General features: G+C 52.4%; 1 long non-coding RNA gene across 4 annotated transcripts in view; it reads right to left on the reverse strand.

Moving 5' to 3' along the window:
• LOC132021347 (uncharacterized) overlaps positions 1-18,735 on the reverse strand; it is a 223,828-nt gene that overhangs the window by 36,364 nt on the left and 168,729 nt on the right. For 2 of the 4 annotated variants that reach the window (XR_009405306.1, XR_009405302.1), the window contains one exon: positions 6,204-6,552. The exons of the other annotated variants lie outside the window; for them this stretch is intronic. This is a non-coding gene — a long non-coding RNA (uncharacterized LOC132021347). Of the gene's footprint in view, positions 1-6,203; positions 6,553-18,735 lie in introns of those variants that run through there. 4 annotated transcript variants of the gene reach the window in all.

Consider the following 18,735-nt stretch of genomic DNA (forward strand, 5'->3'; position numbering starts at 1 on the left):
ATATTTGACAGAGACAGATCACAAGTAGGCAGAGAGGCAGGCAGAGAGAGAGAGAGGAGGAAGCAGGCTCCCTGCTGAGCAGAGAGCCCGATGCGGGACTTGATCCCAGGACCCTGAGATCATGACCTGAGCCGAAGGCAGCGGCTTAACCCACTGAGCCTCCCAGGCGCCCATGATTCTACAATTCTTAAGACAGACCCACTTCATCCGAGCTCAGCCGACCAGTGGTCACACCCTAGACCTTCATTCTCTTACCCCTGCCTGGTATCTTTCATTCTCAACTCAAGTGAATGCCAGTCACATCTCCTTTATCCTCTTTTAAAGGCTTAAAATTCACCCTTGGGATTCTCCCTGACCAAGGACGGAAGGAATCTTCCTCTTTGGGGCTCTAGGCCCCGGCCTTCAGTGCCAGTTCCTCATGCCAGGTCCCACAGCCAGGAGGGGGAGGCCCCAGGAGTGCCAGTCAGAGCCCTCCTGTGGCCAGAGGGGTCCGGTGAGTCACAGAGGGAGGATGAGTGCCTTCCCTGCCGATGGACGATGGATGTGTCTCGCCAGAGGATTTGCTGCAGGGTGCTGGGACTGCAAGGCACTCGGCCTGAGGCCAGCAGGTGAGACTGGGCAGTCCTCCTCCTCAGCTGAGCTCCTGACCCGGAGATCACCTGCCTGGGGACTCTGTCATTCCAAAGTTGCCATCGGCTGTCCCCTTTGGTGCCCAATTGGGAAATAAGGGAGGATGAAGGGCAAAGGTCTGCTTCTTTTAGCAGAGCTAACCCTAGGTATTGGCCGGGCACTGTTGGTATGAGTGTGTGTGTGTGTGTGTGTGTGTGTGTGTGTGTGTGTCTGTACATGAGTAAATGTGTCTGGATCCTAAGATTTCTTTCTTTATTCTTTATTTATTTATTTAGAGAATACATGAGTGAGGGGAGGGGGCAGCAGGAGAGGGAGAGAGAGATTCTCCAAGCAGACTCCCTGCTGAGTTCAGAGCCTACAGCGGGGCTCGATCTCATGACCGACCCTGTGATCGTGACCTGAGCGGAAACCCAGGGTAGGATGTCCAACCAACTGAGCCTCCCAGGCGCCCCTGAGTGCTCATGCCTGCATAGGAGTGTCTAGACCTTAGTGTTTGTGAGTGTATGTATATCTCTATGAATATGTGTGTGTGTCTGTGTGTGTGTGTGTGTGTCCATGTGTCCGTGTAGGTTCAAGTGCCGGTGCATGTGTATACATGTGTGCGTGTGTATGAGAATGTGTGTGCCTGGGGCGCCTGGGTGGCTCAGTGGGTTAAGCCTCTGCCTCCAGCTCAGGTCATGGTCTCAGGGTCCTGGGATCGAGCCCCATGTCAGGCTTCCTGCTCGAGCCTGCATGGAGCCCCCTGCTCAGCTCAGAGTCTGCTTGTCCCTTTCCGGCCCCCTCTGCACCTCCTCTCACACGCGGTCTCTCTCTCTCAAGTAAATAAATGAAATCTTTCAAAAAAAAAAAAAAAGGTCCAAGTAAAATAGAAGGTTTTTGTAAAAGCAGTGCCAATCCCCCCAAAGGACTACAACATCACATTCGGGGGGGGGGGGGGGAAGCAAAGCTGTGCGACTGTCCCTCCCCCGCCCCCAATCCCTGCTGTGGCAGACCACCCCCTCGTCATGCGACAGGAGCAAACTGCAAGCACAGGGACTCCACTCCTAGGCTATCGTTTTATTTTTCTGAGTGCTGCCAGGCATATGGCTCTAGAAACCCGGCACTCTAGCTCTTTTTGCGAACAGAGATGCAGGCCAGGAGCCAGAACCAGAAAATAGATACGTAAAACCAAAAACTTCACGTGCTGATGTGGCTGAAAGGTTACAGATATGGGCCTTGAGAAGGGGATACTGCAGAACCATCCAGAAAGGCAGCCCCTGGCCCCACCCCCAGGTGCCCAGCTCACAAGTGGTCACTGGCCATGTGAGCAGGGCCCTGCAACAGGCCAGCCCGCAGAGAGCACTTGCCTGCCCCCAGCCAGGTCCTGCCCACTGCCTTCTTCCTCATTCCAGAGAAAGGAAGCCTTTGGGAGACTCAGCCCTCCCGGGTCACCCATAAACCTGCTCCTTCCAAGTGTTGGACATGGGGGCCCCTCTTTAGGAAGCACCTTGGTGACGATGAGCTGTGGGTCACAGGGGCAGTCCTTGAGGGGCTGTTTCTTCTCAGGCTCATGGTCATTGGCTGGCCTTCCGTACACATGGGGTGAACAAAGGCACACTGCCTATTGCCCAGGGGGCGACTAGGGCGACTAGGGCATGTGCCTTTCCCTCTCTGCCTGGCCCAAGATAGGACTGCCTCAAGCTTCCCGAGGGGTGACAGGGACTAAGGTCATTTGCATGACTCCCCATGACCAGTCTCTTTGCCTTCCTGTTTGGGATGAGTGCCACGGCAAGGTCCCAGGAGAGGCGTCTCTCTGTCCACCCTCCTTAGCCCACAGCAGGCGGAGGCAAGAGTGGCCCCAGTACAGCCCCGAGCCAAACAGCCTGGGCTACATTCCCAGCTCCCCGAACTGGTGCACGGCCTTGGGCAGCTCAGCTCTCTGGGCCTGCTTCCTCATCTGTGAAAGGGGATGAAAACTGCACCCACCTCACAGCGTTGACCTAAGGATTAAATGAAGTTTTCTGTGTGTGTCCACAGACGTATAGACGTACTCGTATATATGACATTACATGTATGAATGTAAATGAATTCTATCTACTTGATTGTACAGGTGTTTGACTGTGAGATTATAAATACCTAAAATGTTTAAAGTGCTTAGAACAATGCCTGGCACGGAGTAAAGGCTCCATAAACGTTAACTGTCACGGTTGTCTTCCTTCCTCTGGTTATTAATGCCATGATGACAAATACAGCTTTGGAATCAGCTTGGGTTCAAGTCTCCATCCATCCCCTTAAAATTCCTGTAAGCTGAGGTGAATTTTCCCCAACCTATCCAAGCCTTACTCAGTATCAGCATTTTAAAGTTCATTAGAGGGGGCCTGGCTGGCTCAGGTTGGAAGAGCACATAGCTCTTGATCTCAGGGTCGTGAGTTTGAGCCCCACGTTTGGTGCAGAGATTACAAAAAAATAAATAAACTTAAAAAACAGAAGTTAAAAAATTAGAAATTGTAGGCCTTAAACTGGACCCTTAAAAATTGTCAGCATAGTAAATGGTATCTTATGTATGTTTTACCAAAATAGACAAATATATAGCACATGCATTAATCTGGGACACTTGTCACACAGATATCACAAATACATCAATCAAAGTCTCTAATTTTCTTTTTTTTAAGGAGGCGCCATGCCCCAGTGGATCCCAATGCAGGGCTGGAACCCACCACCCTGAGACCAAGACCTGAGCAGAGGTAGAGTCAGACTTTGAACTGACTAAGCCACCCAGGTACCCCCCCAAAAGCCCACAATTTTAATGATGGAATACTTGGATGAGCCAAAATTATGGGGGGAAAAGTGAATTAATTTAAGACTAGTTAAAAAAAAAAATCTTTAGTAACTGATAGTGCTGGAGGCACTGTGGGCACTGGGTTGCGGGGGTGGGGGGTGCGGATCTTGCAGGGGTGAGGCGGTGATTTCTCTCTGACAGCCTAATGGAGCTTCCTTCTTTGCTTCTGGGGGTTCCCAGCAGACCTTGGCTTATGGCCACAGCCCTGCGGTCTCTGCTTCTGTCCTCACATGACTCTGTGTGTATGCATGTATGTGTGTTGCTGGGTCTGTTTTTTCCTAGAGAACCCAATAGGTCAAATTACGGCCCACCCTACTCCAGTATGGCCTCATTGCAACAAATTAATATTTGCAGTGACCCTATTTCCAAATAAGTTTGCATTTTGAGGTTTTGGGTGGTCATGGATTTAGGAGGACACGGTTCAGCCCCATATAGACTGTGAGGCTGTGTGTGAGTGTGTTGCTCACGGCAGTGCTGGGAAGGGACAGGAGAATGACCGGTTCCTGGTCGTGAGAGGCAGCTCCATGGGGGAGAAACACCGTGGAGAAGAGGTACAGGGGAATCTCCAAGCCTGCTGGCCCCTCACGGCTCGCTCTGTGCGTGTTTTTCTAGAACTCCTTTGTCAAGGGAGGAGCTCAGACATGCCCAGATGACCTTCAGACTTTAAAACTCTATGGCCAGGGGACTAAGGTGGATGGAGTATGAAGACATCTGGAACTGTAAGATCAGAGACAGCAAATGCATGACCCAGGTACCCTCAGGGGCCACACCTAGCTGTTCATCCTTCAGTAGTTCACGGAAAGTGGAGACACACTGATGGGAGAAATAGGCAGACTTCCATAAGAGGAAACAGAATGAGGAAAAGCCCCAAAGCTGGAGGACAAGGGAGTCTGGGGGAGGACTGCTGTACCTGCCTTCATGGGGGCGGGCAGGGCAGGAACCCTCAGTGTCCTGCACTTGCTTCCTGCTCAAGCTTCCTCCTACTATGGTTAGGATGGCACTGGCTCTGAACCAGGAATTCTAGAAATCTGGGAACAGAGGGAATGTTGCAGTCCAGGGGCTGTGCATAGGCGAGCACCGGCTTGCTTGGGTATGCCCACCGCTGACGGAGGAGGCTGCTTTGGGGTTCTGCCAGGGTTACTCATCCACAGGTCCATCTTGCATGAAAGGGAACATCACCATCCTGGCACGGCCCCTGGGTTCCTACAAGTTGTAAAAACCATTTGGAAGTGGCAGCAACACGCCCAGATGCCAGGCTCAGAGGAAGCCTGCTGGGGGGTCTTGTACTGTCCGGGTGGGTAGCCCCCCCCGCCCCCCGCCCCCCCGCATCCCCCCTCCACAGTGCTTTAACTTCAAACAATGGTGAATGGTGTGGTTTCTGCGTGTGTACCGAGGAGGGGCATATCAGAGGCGCAGGTCTTTTCTGGCATCAGTCCCAACTAACCCAATAGCCACCCTTGAGAATTGTCCACAGGCAAGGCTTGCGCGAGGCCTGAACATGCAAACATGCAAAGGCTTAGGGACTGTGCAAGACTGAACTGCAAGCCTTATGGAGGGCAGATGTCACACACACACACACACACACACACACAGAGTTACCTGGGTGTGCAACATGTTCCTGGATCACAGAGGAGGAGACCTTCTGCTGCTTATGGGGTGACATGGCCACTGTAGACCCATTCTGCTGGCTTTATGGTGTCCCCTTGCCTGGGAATTGCCTCTTTTCACAGAGGCACCTCAGGTAGACCCATGTGTTCCCTGGGATCTTACATTTGTCAGGTTCTCCGGGAAAACAGAGCCAGTAGGACGCACGCACACATTCGCACACACACAAAGTGCTCACAAAGTTACAAAGGCTGAGAAGTCCCAAGAACTGCAGTTGGCAAGCCAGAGAGCAGGCTAGGCAAAGGTATCATTCCAAAGGCGTCTGAAAGCCTGAGGACTGGGAGAGTTGATGGTGTGAGTTCCAGTGTGAAAGCCAGTAGCCTCAAGACCCAAGAAGAGCTGAGGTTTTCAGCCAGAGTCTGAAGGCAGGAAGAGACCAGTGTCTCAGCTCAAAGGTAATCAAGGAAGAGGAATTCCCTCTTATTCAAGAAAAGGTCAGCCTTTTTGTTCTGTTCATGTCTTCAACTGATTGGATGAGGCCCACCCACTTAGGAAGAAACATGCAGTCTAGCCACTTAAGTGTGGCTAGCCACTTAAATGTTAAATTTAAATGTTATTCAGTCTAGCCACCTAAATGTTAAACTCATCTGAAAATGCCCCTGCAGAAACGCCCCACGCAGAATAATGTTTGCCCAAATATCAGGGCCCTCCATGGCCCAGTCCAACTGACAAAGTTTAACCATCAAAGACCTCCAGCTGATCAGATCCCCTCTTCTGAGGAATTTGCCAATAGGAGAGACAGCTTGCTTATGTCTTGCAAGACTTGGCACCCAATGGATAGGCTCTTTCCCAGTTTCTTCCCCGTCTCTTCCACCCTTGTGTCTTGTAAGACACCATATCTTCCTATCCCCATAAAATGACCATCTGCACACCCGTTTCCTGAAATGAGCCTGGGCTGAGTTTCCCTACCTGCGCCACCGCCCGTGAACATCACCTCATCTCAGACCCCACCCTCCCCCATGGGGTCTTCAGGGACTCCTCCCCAATGTTGGTACCACTGGGCAGGGTTGGTCCCCGCAAACTGGGCTGACAGAGTCTCCCACCCTCCGTGTTGTTACAACAATTCCGAAACTGCGGACTGGGTGTTTATTCGTGTGTATGTTTGTGTCCTGCCGTGAGGCGGCACCTCTCAGGGACTCCTTCAAGGCAGGTTTGAAAGATTTTCACAATCAGTCCGCAGGCTGGTGTTTCCAAAGGTGCCAGTCTAGTCGATGTATGCTTCTGGTAACACCCTGAGTTTCAGAGGCTTCTTCTTCCATCCTCGTCCCAGGACAGGTCATATAATGAAAACACCAGAAAGGAATGATGTCAAGTGAAGTTCTGGCCAGGAAGTGAGTCTGGAGGTGTTTCACTCTCCTTCCAGAGGAGAGATGAGCAGAGTGGGCTGGGCAGCCGGCACTGTGTCTACGCGGTGGCATTTCTGCTGGGCACGTGGAGACCTGGGGAGTGATTCCATCATTGAAGCCTCAGAGATAACCTCATGTAACCTTCTTACCGGCCGGGTGGGGACCCCGGGGACGTCGTCTGCTCTGCGAGTCACACAGGTAAGCAGTGGGGAACCGGGCTTCACGCAGAGTCAGAGACACATTCCACGTGAACTAAAGATCCACATGTAAAAATGAAACTTTCCAACTGTAACAGAAATATCTTTAAGACCTCATAGTGAGAACGGAGGGATGTATCAAGCAAGGTACAAGAAGCATCACCCTAGGAACAAAAGACTGGTCCCTTTGACACCTTATCTCTGATCCCCTGCTCCAGCCATGCAGGCCTCATCAGGGCCTTTGTGCCTGCTGTTTCCCACCCCACCCCACCCCCACCCACCGACACACTCTTCTTCCTTCCCCAGTGGCCGATGCTACTCCCCCTTAAACACCACCTCCTGGTGTTTACCTGGAGAACCCTCCCCTGAGCCAGGCCCCTGTGCTCTTAACCACTGTATATAATTGAATTCCTATATATTTGCTTAATCCTTGTTGCTGGAACGCACTGCATGCTCCAGAAGGGCAAGGAATGGGCTATTTTATGCGTGACTGTACCTTTTGCTTCAACACAGGGCCTGGCACATAATCCGTGCTGCGTAGAACGGTGTTGACTGAATGCTGAATGGACTCTGAGATGCTTTGTGCACAGCCCCAAACTGGCTGTGTGACCTCCGGGCACTGAGTAATGCTCTCTCAGCCTCCTAAAACCTGAGCAAGCATAAAGGCCTTCCAGCTGTGACCTACTCCCCCAACTGCTCAAAGAGAAACAGCCCCGCTGCGTGCCAGGCGTGGTGCCAGGCTCCAGGGATGCTGTCCCGTGCAGCCTGGGGTCAGGTGGCATCTGGCATGAGTCTAGATGCATGTGATTCTCTTGGTGTCCAACCTCCCTGGGGGTGGCCCCACCGGCTGTGGGGGTCACCGCAGGGAGGAGCTCCAGAGCGCGGGGACATGCAGCGGAGTGCCAAGGCTGGGGTAGTGGAAGAGCGGCAGCTGGGGCCCAGTGTGAGGGTGGAAGTCACGGGGCAGACAGCCCTCCCCGCGGCCGACAGACGGGACAGCGACAGCCTGGTCGGCCCGAGCACCTGCGTGTTGTCGGGATGTTTTCCCTGCGTGGATTCAGTCTGTCTGCTTGGAGACTGTTCGAGGCATGTGAACATTTCCCCTTCTTTCAAACTTTGCAGAAAATCAGGACCAAACCAGGACATCTCTGACTCTTGCTTGTGGGGAAGCGCACCTGTGCCCAGCAGGGACCACGTTTCAGCCGGGCACCACGCCACATGCAGCCGGCTTGGTGGCAGCCGCAAGTCCTGCCAGAAACTTCCTGGGAACCCTCTCCTTTCTCGCCAACAGGCTCTCTCCATAGTCCTTCATTTATAGGGGGATAGTTTCCTTTTTAGCCAAGATTCTAACATTTATCTGGCTTGTCTTAGGAGCTCAATGAGCTTCTTAAAGGAAATCACCAAAAGGAAAGGATGTTTGGTGGGAGAGGCAGTGTCGTGAAAGGTGGGGCTGTGTGGCTTCTGTCCTGAGGACCCTTGCTGGCAAGCTGGGCAACCCGGGGTAGACCGGCAGCCCTCTCTGGTCTGTTCTCTCTCTGCAAAATGCAAGGCTCAGGCTTACAGGCCCCTGACTCTCACCTGCTCTGGTTTGGGGCCCCAGAGGGGGCTCTTTGCAGGAAGCAGGGGTGCTGGGTACAGAGCGGGGTAGGGCTTCTTCAGAGGGGGCAGTTCTCTGAGAGGTCACAGGAGTCACTGAGTGAGGGGCTGGACTTGGGTCCGGAACTACGGACTACCTGGTTCCGGGGATCAAGGGAGATAATGGCCAATTCTGGCTATTCTTCAAAGTAGCCTAATACTATTTTCCAGAATTAAGTACTCCCTGAAGCAAAGGAAGGAAGGTAGAAGGAAGGAGAAAGGAGCTAGCAAGTACTGAAAACCAGGAAAGTGCCACACGTCCTGCTAGTGGCTTACCCCGTTATCTCATTTAAGCCCCATCCACCCCACAGAGAAGAAATTATCATTCCAGCCAAAACTGAGGCTCAGACAAACCACAGAGCTTGCCTCAGAGCACACAGCTCGGGAGTGCGAGGGATCGGAAGAGCGTCCAGCCCCGTCTGCAGCATTCACACTGTGCTGCCTTGTACAGAGGAAGGAAGGATGGCTTGGGAGAGCATCTTTGAACAGAAAGCCCGTGCCCTGTCCTGACTGGGGTGAGATCCTCACTTCAGATCCGCGGACACACAGGACAGGCTATGCTAGTTAGACTGTCTCCAAATGTTTGCCTAAATGTGCACTCACTGCTGCCAGCAAACATTCATTACACGCCTCCCGACGGCCCCCACGCTCATTTTGGTTCAATACGTCTGCCTTGTCGACAAACACTTCAAAGGGAAGGCATGTGTCTGGCCAGTAGAATCAATAGCAGCTCCTGAGTCCAAAGGGCCACGAAGGGCATACCGTTGGCACCGGTCCTGTGGCCAGCTGTGTGAACCTGGAGATGGCAGGTTGGATATGCCATCCCCGAGACCTTTCCTGGCCCGCTGATGTTTGCAGAGGAAACTCTACAGACAGTCAAGGTGAATTCACCAGGTTATTAGGTGGGGGAAAGGCAAGGCTAGGGAGGGACCTGGGCAGGTCATGGGGGGAGAGTGAAGCCCAGCTATTGGACTGGGGAGTGGGGGGGGAATCACTGGGGATGGAACTGGGTAGGCGAGCTCAGCTCCTCACCACTCAGCCCCCTGTGGGCTACGGGATCAGAAAACACCAGCACCTTCCTGAACAGATGCACCTGCACTGGGGAGAGCTGAGCAGGAGGGGGTGGGTGTAATCGTAGAGGCAGAGCTCTCTGGGACACGTTCTGGTTTATCGGGTCTATGTTGTTCAGAACAGGTGGCAAGTAGAAGGCAGCCGAGTGTCCGCGACGTTGCGTCCGGCAGTGGCCCCGGGTTTCGGAAACCAGGGCAGGATGCAGCCTGGGTGGTGGTCGAGGGGGGCGGGGAGGAGGTGGCAGGGGCAGATCTCAGTGCTCCCCAGATGCGCCCTGGACCTGGCTCAGCCAGGCAAAATGGCCAGGGAGGGGCAGCCAGGGCTGGAGTGCGTCTTAAAAGTGTCGGTTATTGTGGAAGAAACCACACACCTTATGAAATGCACCACACATTCAGGAGAGTGCAGAAAATGTATCAGCGCAGCTTAAGGAATAATCATAGAACACTTGGAGGTCCACAGCCAAGGTTAAAAGCAGAAACAGCATCTTATAGAAGAGTCCTAGGGTTCCCCCACAAATGGTGTCTTCCTCCTTCCCCTCCACCAGAGGTAAAGACCCCCTTGATATTCATGTTAGCCACTCTCTTACCTTTTTTCTTTCTTTTTTTTTTTTTTTTACAAGTTTACTCCTTCTATGTGATCCCTAAAACTATTGCTCAGTTTTGAGGAAGTGAGAAGCAAACATGAACATAGCTAGGCAGAGGAAAAGCAACAAGGCCCTGAAACAGGCCCCAGGAAGATCAAAGGCATAGAGGCTATTCTCGGCTCCCCTGATCACGACCCAGTGCCCTGGTGTCCCGAAACTGCGCCAAAAGGCAGCCCCTTCTATCAGAACGTCGACGCCAGCAGAGAAACCCAGGTGATACGATCCAAGGGGGAGCAGTGTTCTGAGAAACCCACCACTTCCTTGCCATCCAGCCACTCTACCCTTCTCACGTCCCGGGGACGACGAGGCTCTGGGCAGAGGGGATTCCCACGGCAGATACAGCCCGGGAGACTTTGGGATGGGGGAATGGGATGATGGAGCATATGGACCCAGCAGGCGGAACTCGAAAGTGCAAGGGGTTAGCTGAGGCCTGTAAGGAGTGAACTCTGGTCATAGGGCGGCACTGGCGGGAAGAGCTGTGTTGCAGGATGGCAGGATGAAGCCGCCAACCTAAGGCCCTCAAGGGTGAGGGCTGGAGACATCCAAGTGCAAAGACTTCTATGTCAGGGTTCAATCTGGAGTCCTTTGACTAATTCTTCCTATAATATTTGCGGAATACCTTCTGTGAGCCAGGCATCCCCACTCCCCCATGCACACATGGCTTTTGAAGAGTTTGTATGGGGCCTGGGTCAAGGGGCTGCCGTTTGTCTCTGGGTTGGAGGCCCCGGGAATATGGGAGACCAGCCGTACATGGAACCCAGTGGTAACAGGGGCTTGGAGCTATGGACGCTGACAGCAATCTGGAGTGCTCGCCTCCGGAGTCATTCCCTACCACCCGGGCTGCTCTCGGGCTGCTCTCGCCCTGTCACTCCATCATCCACCGGTCTTGTCGTGTGAGTCTCTCTGGGCTGGCTGCCCTCCTGGGTCATCGTTAGTGACTCAAGTGCAGGGATCCAGCTCAGGAGTCTTGGCCCCACCCCATGCCTGGTATAATTTTTCATCACAGCCGATGGGTTAGAAAGAGCTCTCTGAAGGGACAGGCCCAGATGTCATGGGGCAGCTTTGCTTCAAATGGAACGTTAGTTTAGAATCAATCTCCTCTGCTCTTTAGAGGAAGGGGGACGTCCGAGCAGCAAGAAGGTAGACAACCAATGGTTGACATCTTTCTCACGGGAGAAAAGAATCAGCAGAGTGGGTGTTCTTCTGGCGGTGCAGCCCGTGAATTCCCTCAATGTGTCATTATGCAAATATTAATTAAAGAAGGAAGAAAATGAACATGTAATGAGCACCTACTGCATGCATTATATCTTCAACTCCTCCTTGGGATTTAAAAAAAAAAAAAGGATCACCAAGTCCTGCTGAGATTCTAGCCCAAGTTCTCAGGTAGTAATGAACTTGGGGAAGGGGAAGAAGTGCTTTGGGCAGCAGAAGATTTACCTCTGGCTTGGGTCTGGTTCCCTTCCTGTCTGGGGGGAAGGCCAGGGCCACCTGGGGCTGCTGTCACTGTCTCCATGCGTGTTGCCCTCCCTGGGATGATGAGGAGTGAACAGTGTTCTCCCCGTCCTCACCAGGGTGGCCTTTTTTTTTGTTTCTGTTTTTGGTTTTTTTTTTTCGAAACTGAATCAGGGCATGACGTTTAAATGGAGGAAAACCCCTCAGCAGGGGCAGAAAATGAAATTCACTCAGCTTGCCCAAGCTCCGAAGAAACAAACAAAAGCCCCCCTATGGAACAAGAAACGAACAATAAATAAATGTCACATGCCCTGCGAAACATCAGCGGCCTCTGCTTTTTCTTGAGACTGTGAGTCCAAACCGTGTTAAGATGCAGAAATCCTCACATCTACCCTCCAACAACAGATTTTTACCAATCAGCAATGGCAATTAACCTTGAGAGGAATAAATGTTGAACAGCCACCCGGTAAGCCTTAAATGCTCTCAAAACAAGCTTACAAGGTTGGAAAAATGCTCCTTGAATTGACAGGAGGAAATGACAAGAGTGGAGAGCCCAGAGGTGGCTTCTGCAGACGGGGTTTTCTGCAGGGACCCCAACACCACCTCCGAGATGCGGGAACCCCTCTCAGGAATAACCCTAGATAGCGCATTATCTTAAAAACTCCAACACTTTGTGAAATTATTTAAATTAATTATTTGGCACGCAAGGATTACACCTCCTATTCCTTCTTCAAATTCTGATTTTGGACTTTGGGCTCAAAAAAAAAAACAACAACGAAAAAACCTCACCGAAAATCCAGATGGAGGCATTTGTAATAGTTGGGGTTCAGCCATGAAGGGAGTTAGCATTTCCTGGGGGGGAGGGATAGATAAAAACTTGCACTAGAAAGTGAAATTGGATTTTGAAAAATCAATGAAGTAACCAGGCTATTAAAATGGAAAATAAGTCTGATGTCATTCTGAAAAATAAAAGGGTTGAGTCACCTGCGGAGCCACTTAATTAAGCACAGGAAGTAACAAGAGAGCTTGAGTGATTTTCCCCTGGTTAATGTCAGTATTTCAAAATGAGTGAGGCGTTAGGCCAAGAGCCTTCCTTCTAATCAGAGAGTTAAATCGGTTCTTTTGCCCTCAGGACATCTTGATACATTGGAAGTTGATGAAGAGCAAGAAGGAATGTATTAAAAATTACCCCAACTGCACCCAAACAGGCAGAAAAAGAGCTTTCTGCTTGCAGTCCCTGGGGCAGTGTGTGCTGGGGGTCATCGGGCTGGCCCCAGGACCCTCTGGAGTACCGAGGGATGAGGGGTGGGCTGGAAGAGAAGTGACTTGGGATATGCAGCAGCTCTGGACAAGAACTTCCATTCTTCATCTGCACCGGTGCAGGGGGGTCACTGTATGGGGCCTGGCCAGACCTCCCCTCCCACCTCTGCAAAGCAGATCCCAAGGCACTGTCAGCCCCAACCAGCTATTAAGTCTGGGGTACATTCCCCAGCATAGCAGCAGTGTTGCCAATGTCCCCGTCGCACCCCAAGGAAGCCTGAGGATCATCCTGAAGTGCTCATGGAGGCTCTGGGTCTGGGTTCTTTGAGTCACCTGTGGAGGAGCTCCCTAAGGTCACTGCCAGATCCCAGACTACTGCAGACTCCGAGGAGAACCAGGGTCTGTCCTGAGACCTAGTGTTCAATGCATTACCCTCCACTTTCTCCCTCTGCCGCTGTCAACGCCAGCTTCCTTTTCTTTCCATGGTTTTGGTGTTTTGTTTTGTTTTAAGATTTTATTTATTCATTTGAGAGAGAGAGAGACAAAGAGACAGAGCAGGAGCCTGCGGAGAGGCAGAGGGAAAAGCAGACTCCCTGCTGAGCAGGGAGCCCAATGTGGGGCTTCATCCCAGGACCCGGAGATCACAACCTGAACCGAACCGAAAGCAGATGTTTAACCATGTGAGCCACCCAAGCCCCCAAAGGCTGGCTTTCTTTAGCATAGTTCACGCTTAGGTCTTTTCATGTTGGTTGGTGGTTTTATATTCGTTGTTATCATTCTTTAACTGTGCTAATAGGGCAAAAATGTGGACACCTTAATCCTCAAATCGGACCTGGTTTGGGTAGAGTGGAGACGAGGCTTGTCTAGACGGGCTGAGCACCAAAACAGAGCCTGGCTGCCGGCTAAGTGCACAGATGAAGGGGTCTTGGACACAGAGAGGGCCTCTTACCATGAGCGTGGAGTCTCTTTCTCCTGATCAGTAAGGCAGTCTGTGCTGAATATACGGAGCTTAATTAGTGGTTAAAACCAAAAATTGGTCACAGCCAGGCAGCTGCGCGTTTTCGGGAGCACCCTTCCCTGGAGGACAGCTACACACTTTCCCCGTGTTGGAAAGGATGACGCTCCATTCGTAACATCAACTAGTATCAGAAGTGATTTCCCCGCTCAGCGTGTTTCCTTGACGCCGCATCTTGAAATCGACAAAGTCGCGCTGGGTTTTCACTTTAACTTTCTCAATATCTTTCCTGGAGGCTGCTCAGCAAAACACTGCAGATGCATATTGGGCGTTCACCATTTTCAACCATTTAGCTGAGAACCAGGTACCATAATCCTGATCCTTTTTAGAAGAGCGTGCTGAAGGCAATAGCTGCCACTCTCATCTACCTAATCCCAACAGAGCACTGGGTTGCAATGCTGGGAGCTTTGGGAATAATAGAATATTGTGGGGGGCGCCTGGGTGGCTCAGTGGGTTAAGCCTCTGCCTTTAGCTCAGGTCATGATCAGGTCCTGGGATCAAGCCCCACATCGGGCTCTCTGCTCAGCGGGGAGCCTGCTTCCCCCTCTCTCTCTGCCTACTTGCGATCTCTCTGTCTCTCTCTCTCTGTGTCAAATAAATGAATAAATAATCTTTAAAAAAATAGGATATTATGGGGAAGCGTGGAATCTGACAGTTAAGTATATCCCCAGTAATATTGATTATTCTCCTTTGAAAAATCTTTCCTAATTAAAGAGACCACCAGGATCAGGGGTGGGGAGCTGAGGGGAGGTGGTAGCATTATACATAAGTGAAATAGAGCATGGGCTGGGGCTCCAGCATTCCAGAGTCATTGCCCTGTGCTGTTCATCAACCCTTTCTGAGCCTCAGTTTGCTCACCTGTTAAATGGGATCAGTAACTGAGCCTTCCTTGTAAGGCTGTGATGAGACTCCTAGAACAGTCCTGAGAAGAGTTCAGCCTGGTTCCCAGGACAGGCTACGTGCATTTATTTATTTATTTATTTATTTATTTATTTATTTATTTGGTGAGCTCTAGGCCCAACGGGGGGCTCAAAACTCATGACCTCAAGATGGAGAGTTGTATGCTCCACTGACTGAGCCAGCCATGTGCCCCAACGTAACTCTTACTAGTAGCTACGCGTATCAGCTAATTTTGTTCTAATTCAGTTCTTGTTTCAGACACCAGGTTGAGAAGGCGAGAGGAAATTCGGACTGAACTTGAACAGATGTTGGTCTACGCCAATCTGGCCTGAGATCCTGTAGAACATCACTCAGAATTACCCTCATCTTTGCGTGACTTCAGTGATCAGGGGAAAGGGCCACATCTGTGCAGGAGAGAAAACATGAATCCGGGACAGGCTGCAGAGCACAGAGAGATGTTCTCTGCCAGTTGCCCAGAGCGCCTCTGCAGAGGACAAGCTCAGAGGGTCGCACTCCCGACTCAGGGGCCGGAGAGGGGCAGCGTCACAGGCCTTCAGCCCAGGGTTCCCTGCCTGTCTACACCCAAGGAGCGGGCAGCACCCTTCCCTGGAGGACAGCTACGCACTTTCCCCGTGTTCGAACGGATGACACTCCATTCGTAACATCAACCAGTATCAGAAGTGATTTCCCCGCACAGCAAGGAGGGCAGGGGACGATGCGGGGCGGGGGGGGGGGGGTGCTGTTGTGATTTGTAATAAATCTATTTTCCTCCCTCACCCTATTCCTGGCACAGAGCTCCTTCACCCTTGGAATTTCCCCTGATAAGAGTGATAAAGGTGTCTTTGTTATGTTAATGAGTCGACTGCTGGAAAGCTTTTAGGTAACCTAAGTGAGGGGGCTGGTTGCCAGGAGAACCAACCAGGTGATTAGAGAGTCGTACTCTGCCTCTCCAGGGAGGAGAGGGAGGCTGGAGTTTGAATCAATTGCCAATGGCCAACGATTTAATCAATCATGCCTGTGTAATAAAACCTTCATAAAATCCCAAGAGGACTGGGATCAGAGAGATTCCCAGGTGCTGGAAAGGGGCTGGTTGGTGCCCCTGGAGACAGAAGGGACGCTCCCAGCTCTGTCACCACACCGGCCCCTAAGCATCTCTTCCACCTGGCTGTTCCTGAGTTTTATTCTTTTATAATAAGCCGGTCACCTAGTAGGTAAAATGCTTCTCTGAGTTCGGGGAACCACTCTAGCAAATGAATCAAGCCCAAGGAGGGGTTCTAGGAACCTCTGAATTACAGCGAGCTGGAAGAACAGGGAACAACCTGGCCTTTGGATTGGTGTCTGAAGCGTGTGTGTGTGTGTGTGTGTGTGTGTGTGTGTGTGTGTGTAAGGGAGACTTTTGTGGGACACCCTGGTGTGGCCTGAGAAATGCTTGATGTTGAGGAGGAAACCACTCCCCAGTACACTAGAGCTGGATCCAGGAGCCTAAAAAAGCAGGTCTGCAGTGGGAGGGCTAGCATCCAGCGAGGGGTACCCCGGCCTGTAAGAAACTCTCTCCTGGAGTGTTTGGGTGGCTCAGTGGGTTAAAGTCTCTGCCTTCAGCTCAGGTCATGATCCCAGGGTCCTGGGATCGAGCCCCACATCGGGCTCTCTGCTCCACATGGAGCCTGCTTCCTCCTCTCTGCTTACTTGTGATCTCTGTCTGTCAAATAAATAAAATCTTTAAGAAGAAAAAGAAAAAGAAACTCTCTCCTGACCTCTAGTCCACGGGCACCAACTTTTTTGCTCGTGTGAAAGCCCTGGGAGAGCCACCTCCTCCCCAAGGAAATGTGTCAAGGTGCGAACTAACCTTCAACTCTAGTTACCTCTGCCAAGTTCACAGGGGTGACCCCTGCAGTCCCGCAGTCAAAGTTCAAATGTCACTTTGAAGTGGTTGTCAGTCATTACAGAAGCAGATAGGAAAAGGCAGAGATGAGTGCTCAGGCCCCTGCCCGGCGCCCCTGCCCTGCCCTGGGATGTCAATACCCAGCTTCAATTCCAAATGCCCAGGAAGGTCTTTCTCCACGGTAAGCTCATCGCCCTTCCACCCTCACCCGGCCCCATTCGTCTCCTCCTTGCTGGTTCCATCTGACCCGGAGCAGCTGGGGCTCAGCCCCTGACTCGTGGGGCTCACCGGCTTCAGGCCCCACCTTGGGGAAGATGAGTGCTCTCAGCCACTTTCTCATCTGCTAAATGGAACATGTCTCCGGGTTGGCATGTTTCTGCTGGTGACAGGCCCGGCACGGAGTCAGCGGGTTTCTTTTCCCTCTCCAGATTGCCAGCCTGGCCCCACCCCTCCTCTAGAACTCTTCCCTGTGTGACTGACCTCAGCCGCTGCTGCTGAGGCCTGACCCTGGCCTGCTTCCCGCACCCCACCCGCCCCGGCTCTCCTGTGTCCCTCTTTGCCAGCTGGGCCCTGACCGCCCCCCTCCACACCTCTTAGCCTCCTGCCCTGCCTTTGACCTGGGACCAGTGCAAATGCTGCAGATTGCTGAGATCAGGAACATGTAGTCCTTGTCCCACATCCCAGGAGGGTCTTTTCTATGTCCCCCAACTGCAGGGGGACAGGGGATGACCTCACCGGACTTCATAGTCTCCTCCAAAGGAGTCCTTTTGTGCATTTGCCCTGGGGGCACATCTCCCAATACTCCTCCTGATGGCCCAGAGCTGCTTTCTGTTGAAGGGTCTGCGGCAGCAGCCCGAAGCCCATGGCAGCCAAGAGCTTGAGCGTAAGGCAGCGGGGTTGTCTCTGTGTGTGGGGGGATGGGGGGGTGGAAAGCAGAGGGAGCTTGGGCTCTGTGGCCAAAGTTAAAAGTCCACTAATTTTCTGTCAGGCACTAGTCACTCCAGATGCACAAACACACCCCTAAGGTTCCTGGAGGAACTGTTTACAAAGCCTCATGTGGGTCCTGACCCTTGAGTCTCAGTGCGGTGGGGTCTGGATGTTCGTTCAGGAGGGGCAAGCATTCCGTCGCTGTGTTGGGCTTTAGGCTGGGCCTCGTCTGTCCCTGCACCTGTTGGTTCCCAGTGCCCTTCCGGGGATGGCTTCTCCCCAGGCATCTGGTATGGGTGACAGAATGAGCTTATAGTCCACCCTCCACCAGGGAAGTCTGGGAGGCAAAGCCTTTCTCTCCTTGCCCGGGGCCATTCATGGAAAGGTCTGTGACCTAACCCTGGCTGGAAGGCCCTCCCCCTCCCCAGGGGTGGCACCTGCAGCAAGTAAAGCAGGAAGGGGGTCTGTGGGACAGATGGCCTCGTCTGCGTAGCCAGGTTTGTACTTTCTGCTTCCTCAGGCCCCCGGAGCGGTCCTGACCCCCCGCGTCCCCCAATTCCCGGAGCCCCTCATCGCCACGCACTGCATTCTTTCATTAGAGCTAGCTGGAGTGTCTCGTCATGAAGAAGTCCCGTCACCGCCTAGCTTGCAAGGAGCTACCCGAAAACTCCATGGGGTCCCTGACAGCGGCCTGGGTGTTCATGCCCATGGAAAGAGAAATGAGGAGGTCCGGCCTGCAAGTGGGCCAAACGGTGCACTCCTTCTGGAGCGAGAAGGCATTGCTAGCATCTGTGACTGAGGTCTCTTTGGGAGAGCCTGTGTGTGTGTGAGTGTGTGTGTGTAAAGAGAGAGTTTCTTACTAGTCAATTAATGGAATATGGTTTCTTTCGTTATTGTTACTCCCCTAAAAGGGTGAACATTTTGTGCCTGAGAGACATCAGATGCTCGGAAGCCCACCGGTGGTCAGCAGCTCTGGGTTGGCCGGAAGGCTGCATGGCCGTTCCAGTTTGCCTCAGGAACATCTCCAGCAGCCACACTGCTGTGACCCCAGGACGGGTCCCCGTGGAGCCCAAGGCCCACCCTCGGTCTCGTCATGGGGATCGCATGGGCACCTCTGTGGCCCAGGCGAGGGCCCTCCACTCTGGAATACTGTCCCCCACGCTGGGGAGGAATGTGGCTGGGGGACCATCGATGGCCTGCAGGGGCCAGTGGCTCATCCCACCATGTTCCTGAACCTGTGGTGAGACTGTCACCCACACATTTCTCCCCATCGTCATTTTTTTAAAAAGTGTGC

Source organism: Mustela nigripes, chromosome 7, assembly GCF_022355385.1.
Source record: "Mustela nigripes isolate SB6536 chromosome 7, MUSNIG.SB6536, whole genome shotgun sequence".
Lineage (NCBI taxonomy): Eukaryota > Metazoa > Chordata > Mammalia > Carnivora > Mustelidae > Mustela > Mustela nigripes.